This window comes from Heterocephalus glaber, unplaced genomic scaffold (genome assembly GCF_053883595.1).
Source record: "Heterocephalus glaber isolate CG9 unplaced genomic scaffold, H.glaber_assembly_v1.0 deba00000738, whole genome shotgun sequence".
Classification (NCBI taxonomy): Eukaryota; Metazoa; Chordata; class Mammalia; order Rodentia; family Bathyergidae; genus Heterocephalus; species Heterocephalus glaber.
In genome coordinates, this window is record NW_028258161.1 from 7,754,151 (window position 1) to 7,763,239 (window position 9,089).

The 9,089-nt window shown below is 37.2% G+C and overlaps 1 long non-coding RNA gene across 1 annotated transcript; it reads left to right on the forward strand.

Moving 5' to 3' along the window:
* Window positions 1-491: 491 nt before the first annotated feature.
* Window positions 492-7,781, forward strand: LOC110345242 (uncharacterized). Its single transcript, XR_002388436.2, has 3 exons — window positions 492-757; window positions 1,912-2,148; window positions 3,379-7,781. It is a non-coding gene; the product is annotated as an uncharacterized LOC110345242 (long non-coding RNA).
* Window positions 7,782-9,089: the final 1,308 nt, after the last annotated feature.

Genomic DNA, 9,089 nt, shown 5'->3' on the forward strand with positions numbered 1-9,089 from the left:
GGAGGAGAGATGGTGCCCTCTTTCTGCTGTCATTATCTTTGAGCTGGACCCTTGTTCATATCTGTAAGAGGCTGCCTCACATTCTATTGCAGCCATAGCTTTTGGGTGTTTGGATGCGAAGTGGGACTCCTGTACCTCACAGACATGGCTTCTTTGCCATGAAATTGGTCCCTTGTTGGTGGCCCCATCACTGAGCCTTCAAAGGGACAGTTCCTGTCTAAACTTGTTGCCAAGTGACTGGTCATTCTCCTCAAATAATGATGCCTCATTGAGAGAGCTTGACGTTCGTCTCTGCAGCTGGCAGGTTGGGTATTAGTTGAGGGAGACATTGGCCAGGTCACGCTCGGTGGATAGGAGCTCTTGCCTGTCAGCTCATGCAGGCCTTTTGTCCCTGCCACTGTGCTTCCTCTTCCTGTTTTGGTGTCAGGTGCAACACACAGGTGCAGCTAGGAGACAGCTCTTGTTTGCTTATCTGCCATGGCAACTCTGCATTTCTGTTTCATTTCCTGAGAGCCACTGCTTTTCCAAGTTTTCCACCATCCATCCTGGCAGTTTATGGACAGCATCTCCAGGCTCCTCTGGGGCTGATTCATCCTGTGTCTTATGAGAGGGGTCCATGTTCAAGAACTTCACCCTTCCATTTTATGTTCTGCATCACATAATTCAGTGCATTAGGAATCCAAGGCATTGGGGTGAACCTTAAAGTGGGAGCCAGACTTGTAAGTCACCTGCATCCTCAGAAGCTTCTGCATGACCTGTAAGTAGGGAAGGGGGTTCCTGAGAGGGACAGACAGGTTAAATGGAATGCAGGCATTCAAAGTCGTGAACTGTGTATTCCTAGGTATTCTAATCCCACGTTTCAAGATCTTTCTAATTCCCTGTTTGGGCACTCACATTTACATATAGGACCTGGCAGGGCTGAAAACTATCTCTGAAGTTTTATTATTCTTAAAATTAAATCCTGAGCCTAGTTCTCTCCTCTACTTGCCTTCTAGCTATAGGGAAATCATATCAAGGAAATTCTCTGGCTTTCATATTTTGCCTGAATTAGTAATTAATCTTCCCAAGCCTGACATTCTCTCTTTTAACAAATTATTGGTGCTTAGCAACAGCTACCAATCTCCCAAATCCTTATATTTATTATTTCATTCTCAGTGCATATATTTCAGCAGCCAGCGTATCTCCTTCCATTACTATTCCCTCTCAGTGAAAGTTTTACAGTAGTGAAAGTTTAAAGAGTTTGCTGGTGCTGCATAACAGTGGTTTCCATGCACACAGACCACAAATGGCAGGCTCCTGATTGCCAGCGGCCGGGTGCAAAATCACATCTGCATCCTGGGACCACTCCTGGTCTCAGAAAATGGAATTGGAGACAGAGAGTCAACTGGTGTACACACACCACTACAGTGTGCTGCCATGGTCCTCCCTCAGGACCAAGCAAGTAACCCTCTGATCGTCCAGAGTGCTGCCTGAGAGTGGCACAAAGGAGAGTCTCTTTCTGGGATTTCCCTGGGTTTAGAAAGAGCCACCCCGCCCAAAGTTAGGGTCCTTGGGGAAAGGAAAAATTATGAGAAAAGAAAAAAAAATGGAAATGAAATCTATGTCAATAGGGAGAGGGTGAAGGGTGCATAGGTAATGGGGAAAAATGAGAACCAAGATACATCATGTACAGGTACAAGCACCCAATGATAAATGTAAATGTACTGTATACCTAAAATGCACCAATAAAAGAATTTAAAAGTTAGGGCCCTTGTCAGGAGCACCTTGTATCCAGTGACTGCTCCATGTAGAGAAACCAAGTCCTAGACCTTAACTTCTATTTAGGATCACTCTGAAAAGCTGTCCTAGCTCCAAATTTCTTGTAGGATTTGCATCACAGTCAACATTTTTTGTGCTCTCATTCCCTTACAGGTATTATTGCTAAGAAAATGAATCAAGAATCACTTTGTATGCACGTCTCTATTTCCCATGGATACACACTTAAGACACATGCACTGCTTTAGTTGGCAAGTGCTCTGGAGAAATAGAATCCTAAGGAGACCAGGAAGGGAGTTGAACAAAGGAAACATGCTGACCTCTGATGTGGCTTCAAATGTGAGGAGTCGTCTGAGGAACTCTGAACTCGGAGCTGGAGTTTTCGGAATTGCAGTAAGGAGGTTGGGCTAGTGATCAGTCACCATCTGATTCTCCTGAGAAAGCATAAACTTGAGTCAGGCAGAGCCGAGGTGGACACCTCCAGGAGAATGAGGAGCAGAGTTTCCAATAAACTTGGGAATCGTGTCCATTGACTTCAAAGGGGATTTTGAAAAAGTGCTACAGTATAAACTACAGTGTTCAAGTGTGTGTCTTACTAGTTCTATAGTAACTAAGAAAATATTCAAATGCACATAAACTGTACACAATTATAAACACAACTCGGTATCAGTTTCTCTGCTTTTAAGATCTATAAGCATTACCAGGTGCCTGCAGGTGCACTTGTGAAAAAGCCAGCAATGTCCTGCGGAGCCAGGGAATGCTCTCCTAGCTAATTCTGGCTGGGTCTTGACTGGTGAAACATACATGATGGTTAATTTTAGATGTAAATTTGGGAAGGCCGTAGTATCAAGATATTTGTAGTCTAGATCTGTCTGTGAAGATAAATTTTGTGAGATGAGACTAATGCTTAAATCCATAGACTTTGAGTAAAGCAGATTACCCTTGTGATAGACCCCGTTCAGTCTGATGAAAACCTTAAAAGGAAATGCCTGAGGTTCCCTAAACAGGAGGAAATTCTGCCCACAAACTCCCAGGGAGGGAATGCCACCCTGGCTCTCTAGTTGACTGACCTCACCTAAATTTTCAGACTTGCGCATGTTTTGCACTGAACTACAACACACTGGCCAATTCCTTCAAAGCCCCTCAATCAGTCTCCCTCTCCCTCTCCCTCTCTCTCTCTCTCTCTCCACACACACACACACACACACACACACACACACACCATTGTTTCTGTTTCTTCTACAGATGACCAACATACATCAGTTGGTCCCCACATGTCCCTATTGGATACCACATCAACCAAAATGCAGAACCAAGCCTTTCCCCTGGTTTTCAGAGGCTTATACACCCATAAACACACATATTGGTGTTAAATCAACACATAACTAACAGCTTTTCTCAAGGGTTAGAAGAGAAAGACTATGTATTTCTGCAACATATACTGGACTTGATCAAAATTTTAATTTTTTTGTACCAGGAATCAAACTCAGGGCCTTGCACTTGGCAGGCCGGCGCTGCACCACTGAGCTACATTCTTGGCCCCTGAACAAAATTTTAAAAGTAAAGAGTAGAAACACATCTATAGATAATTCAGATTGTGACATTATTATTTGTCATTCACAGGTCAAGAAATTAATTGAGAAGAACAAGAATTTCATCAGATAACTGGGAATTCAAAATTGAACAAAAATTTTAAGACAAACAAATGAAATAATACAAATTACCCAATAGGTTTTAATAGTAGATTATATTCAACCAAAAATATGATTTATAAATAGGAATGTAAATCTGAAGAAATTTTCTAGTATTTACCATTGAGAAGCAAATGAATGAAAAATGTAGACGAGAACATACGGAATGTGGAAGACACTGCAAAAGGCCTAATATGTGCAAAATTTAATCTGAGGAGAAAAGGTGAAAGAATGGAACAGTAACAATAGGTAAAGAGATATTTTTTAAAATGTGTTAAAATATATTAGATGAGGTACAAGTTCCCAATGAGAAATGTAATTGTGTTGTATACCTAAAATGTACCCATAAAAGAATTTAAGAAAAAAATTTATACTACGTGATAGATTCAAAAAGCACAGTAACTTTAAGGAATACATATACAGAAAAAATCACAGTCAAAAATTGTAAAACTATTTGAAAGCAAAGAAAAAATGAGTGTTTTACAAGGAAACAGAGGGACAAAGATGCTTGAACTTCAAGCATTAATAGGTATGATAACGGATTTCTTAACATGAACAATGGAAACAAAACTACATGTTATAAAATATGACTGAAAGAAAAAAAGGGTTAGGCACTTTCCCACCCCGAATGCAAGCACACATACACAATATTGAAAGAGGTTTACAGAAATATATTTCCAGATAGATGGTGAAGGAATAAATGAAATGTGGATACATGAGTAAATTAAAATGTGTGTTATCTGTATAAAGAAATTATTTCTCAACCTAAGGATGTGGCTCAGTGGGAGAGAGCACATGCTTAGCATATGTGAGGCCCTGGATTCAGTTCCTAGGACCAAACATAAAGAAGAGAAAGAAGATCATGTTTGATAGTGTTTAAGATGCAGAGAAAATAAAAATACATTGTAAATGTAGTACATTTACAGCGATAGCACATACACTTAAAGAATTCGAGGTGCTTCTTTATTGAGATTTAATTCAATATTAATACATAATAATTCTAATAATTCAAAAATGAAGATTGTATTGCCTAAAGAAGTCACTGAAATGGTATAGTAGAATTCATAACTACCAAGCTAGCAGAGGTCAAGTTTAGAATAATCAAAAATACTGAATCTAAAAGAAGATAGTGCAGAACAGCAAATGAAACATAGAAAAGTGTCTTGAAGGACAAAGAGTTGATTTACATCCAAAGTAAAAACCAAAGAGATGGGAAAAGTTACATCATGTAAAAAAATTACAAAGAAACCTGGTATAGCACTACTGGAATGACATAGTATTGATTGTTAAGTATAAAGTAAAATTTAAGGAATATATATTACTGTTGATTTTAAAAAGACATTTTGTTAAGCTAAAAGGATCAACAAAAGACATATAATTCTGCATTTACATGATCCTAATGATATAGCCTCAAAGTTCATTTTTAAAAATAAATATCTGAGAGTCATAGATGTTTTAATACATTTCTTTCCCTGAGTAGTGAGACAATTAGACACTAAGTAAAGCATACTTAGAAGATTTGGAAAGCTTAATTAATGAAGGCCTAACTGAGAAGCACTTCATAAAAGAGGTTATTAAAAAGGCCAAGAAGTATATGAAATTATGCTCAAACAGAAAATGAAAATTAAAACCCTAGTGAAAAAGCCTACATACTCAATACTTTAGTTAGACAAAGATTGGCACTAATACATGTTGATGTGGATAGAACTCACATATACAGTTGATTGGAAAATAAATTGAAACAACCACTTTACAAAAGTATTTGGCATTATTTATTAAAGCCGAATGTATACATAGTCTATGGGTAAAAAATTTTATTCCTGGAATGTAATCAAAAGAAATGGATGTAAATATTCCTTAAAAATATGTAATACATTCACAGAGGCAACAGTTTTTACAACTGTTAGCAAAGAGTATCAAAGAGAGGCAAATAATGTAAATAACTGAAATACTCATCTCTAGTAGAACCAGGAAATCAGTTTGGATTTCCTAATGATGCTAGTGCATTATCATAAGCAGGAAGAATGAATGAACAAATATCATGCACAATAATATAAAAGAATCTCACAAATATGAGAGATGGAATAAGCCAACTACTAATTTTTTAATCATATCATTCTATGAATGTAAAACCCCAAAGTCATGTACGTTTTGGCTAAGTCAAAATAGTGTCTGCCTCTGCGAAGGAAAGAGAAGATAGTTTTGGGAGTCAGCACAAGGGAGTTCTTGGGGCTGAAATGAAATTCTATTTCCTTACCTGGATGGTGGTGTGTTATTCTCGTGACAATCCATTAAACTGGACACTCAAGAGTATTGCACATTCATATATGGGTTTTAATCCAAAAACCTATTTTCATGTTAAAATATTTAATAATGCTGTGCAAAACCGGGTCTTCCTGATTTGTTTAATCTTCTCTAAGAAGCCATCACACAGCAGGTCCCTATCCTAAGGAAATGTTTAAGTTACCCTCCCAGGGGCTCAGCAACGGTCTCCAGTGGAGGAAAGTCCGATGGAAGATACTCCAATTCAAGCATCTTAGAATCACATGCATTCCTTTCTGAACTGCCATGACTTCAGTTTAACTTAAATGTGTAAATTTTACACAGCATATATTACCACTTATCAGGTTGTCTGAGGCTACATGTGAATGTCCATCTGGGACCTTTTCAAGATTCCAGCAGTTTGTCTACATGTTTTGACCTTAAATCAGCCATGAGAACATCTTTCTTGCTTTTGGACCTGAAATTCATTTGTAAATCCCTTAACAATACCTTGAGCTTTATATTTTAAAATTTCCCTGCCATTTCCTAAAAATGGTTAAGAAATCTGTTCTTCCTTCTCAAATGTTTCTCACATCCTAGTTTTTCCTTTTTGACTTGTCCTGTGAGACATCTAGACAGGCATATTGATTTTCTTCTCCATGCATCCAGAATCCAAGATATGTGTTTGTGACACAGGAGGGTGTGTATAATATTAGGCAGGCAGAATCTCTTCTACAGAAGAGTTTCTATCTGACTTTTAGCTATTTCCTTAAAAGAAACTCATAATTTCTTTTCATTGAAGAAACTTCTCTTATTTAAAAATAAAATTTTTCTATTTCTGTTAGGTATTTGTGTGGTTTGTGTTGGGCAAAACGTGTGTGTGTGTGTGTCTGTGTGTGTGTGTGTGTGTGTGTGTGTTATTGCTTCAAAGACTTCATCCATCCTGGAGAACAAAGGCAGTGAAAACAGGTAAGTACTGTTCTCTATCTGAAAATATCTGCTTTCACTGAATAATTTGAAGTGATGTTTCCTCCTAGCACTGAAATAGAGTCTACACAATTTTTATAAAACTTGGACAACACCATTCAAGTACTCTTTGAGTTTCAAAAAGATATGAATGTGCAATGTAAAAATAATTATTTTCTAGAGCAAAATGAAGGAAAGAAAGAGAAAGAGAGAGACACAGTCAGAGAGTAACAGAGACAGAGTTCTGGAAATAACTATGTTTTCAACTCCTTCCTAGAGAGGAAAATATATTTTAAGAGATATATTTTAAGAATCTGTTTATACAATCTGTTCTTACAATTTTGGGTGTTACTTTGGCTTAATATTTTCACTTGAGAAAGGCAATACATGCAAATTTTAGGTAAAGGAAGAAAAGTCTTTTTAATGAGGTCATAAAGATTGAGATGTTCTTATTAGATGTGCAAATCAACCTCAAGAGATTCGCTGACAGGCTCATATTTCCCAGATGAGGAGTCATGGGTATTTTGGAAGCAACACATGATGCTCAAGAGCAGCCAAGGCTTGTTCACAGGGAGTGTCATTTGGTTTGGACTTCGTTTCTGCTAGCCCCTAACATCCATAGTTTGCTGAAGGTGATCTTTTTTTTTTTCATATGAGTGCATCTCAACACACTTAGAATCCTAAATTCCCACTTATAACCAGCCAACTTTTCTGCCTGGGAGAAAAAAAAGATAAAATCAGACCATCATCCTCAGTGAATCAGGGGCATTTTTCCCAAAGCAATCAACTCTGCCTTAGTATGTAAGATGGGACAATGCCCCATCTCGAATACCTGGACTCACCACCTGACCCTGTTCTCAGGATCTGATCTGAGACCTGCATCATTGCATCACATATCAAGTATACCGAATAGTTTCTCTGGTGTGAGAAACTGAAAGTGTAAATAAGGATCAAACGGTATAATAAATAAAGTAAAATTGGAAGAAAAAGTGCAAAGGGGAAGGGAAACTGAGAGGAGTAGGGAAAAGGAAAGAAAGAAATGGAATTAATAGGAGAAAATTTAAAAATGGAAACAAAGTCTTTGTAAATAGAAAGGATTGGAGGGGTTAGAGGGAGGGAAAGGGAATGGGAAAAAATAAGAATCAAGATATATTATGTAAAGGTACAAATCTCCAATGATGAATGTCATCATATTATATACCTAAAATGTACTAATAAAATTTAAAAATTGTTTTAAAATAAAAATTTAATCTATATTTTTTCTTACATTTCTTTGGCCGGGCTTTTGAATATCCATGGTTTCCTTTGATTTTCAGCTCATCGTGATAGATCTTGTTTGTCTCATGATTGGAATTCCATTGAGTGGCACAAGTTCATTGCAATGCCGAATGATGCATTCTTTCAAAACACAACTGAGATCTCCATTTTTTCTTTCAGTCAGTATTTTTTCTATTTTTCATTAACTTCTGCTAATCACTGGCATCATAAAACTTCACTGGTTTATTCTTCTGTTTCTTTAAGTCATACATTGCAGTAGTTCCAATACTATACTCTTCTGTAAGATATTTCACACTCACTCTGTAGTCCAGTTTCTCTCAGACCTTGACTTTCTGTATTATAAACTTAAACGTTTCCCCTATTCTTATTACTGTTACTCCCCAGGTGTACTTGCAGGCTTTTTGACATTTTTTCAATAGGCAAATAAGCAAAGCACCACAGTTAGTGACACGTATGAGCTTGACATTTCTTTGGGCACCCAGTTGTGCTAGTATATCCCAGTTGACCGTGTTCTATCTTACTGCTGTTTGTGCGTGTGCTTGTGTGGGAGTCTCTAGGCATGCATGAAAGAGATACAACACAGCTGAAGGGGTAAAGATGGTCTCTTTTACCATTGGGACACTGAATAAACTGTGCGTTATATGCCTATATTTGACTGTGCCTTGACACATAGGTCAGGTGTGGAATTTTCAACTTTCTGCATCATGTTAGTACTCAAAAGGTTTGGATTATGGATTTTCAGATTAAGGACACTAAGTCTGTATTCAATTACTTCTGTTCCTTCTTTTACTGATACAGTTTATAGTAATGAAGTTATGTGAGTTAATGAAGTTTATACGGCTGGAAAATTGAATTTCTGGAGTTAAAATTCAAGTCTTCTTTCTCTCAGTCCACTGTGATCATTTTAAAATGATGTTCCACTATAGCAGCTCTGAAAGGCCCAATTTTTCATCATACCATTGGTATGTCTCATCCCCATATTTGATTTATGGCCTGTATTGGACCACAATTTACTTTGATAATAATAAAGCTATAATCTTATCCTATACCATCTCTTATGGGGTCAGTCACTTTCTGTTTCAGCTGGAAAAAAATAGTCAAAAGTTTATTTAATTGTGTTTTATATAATGTAATATA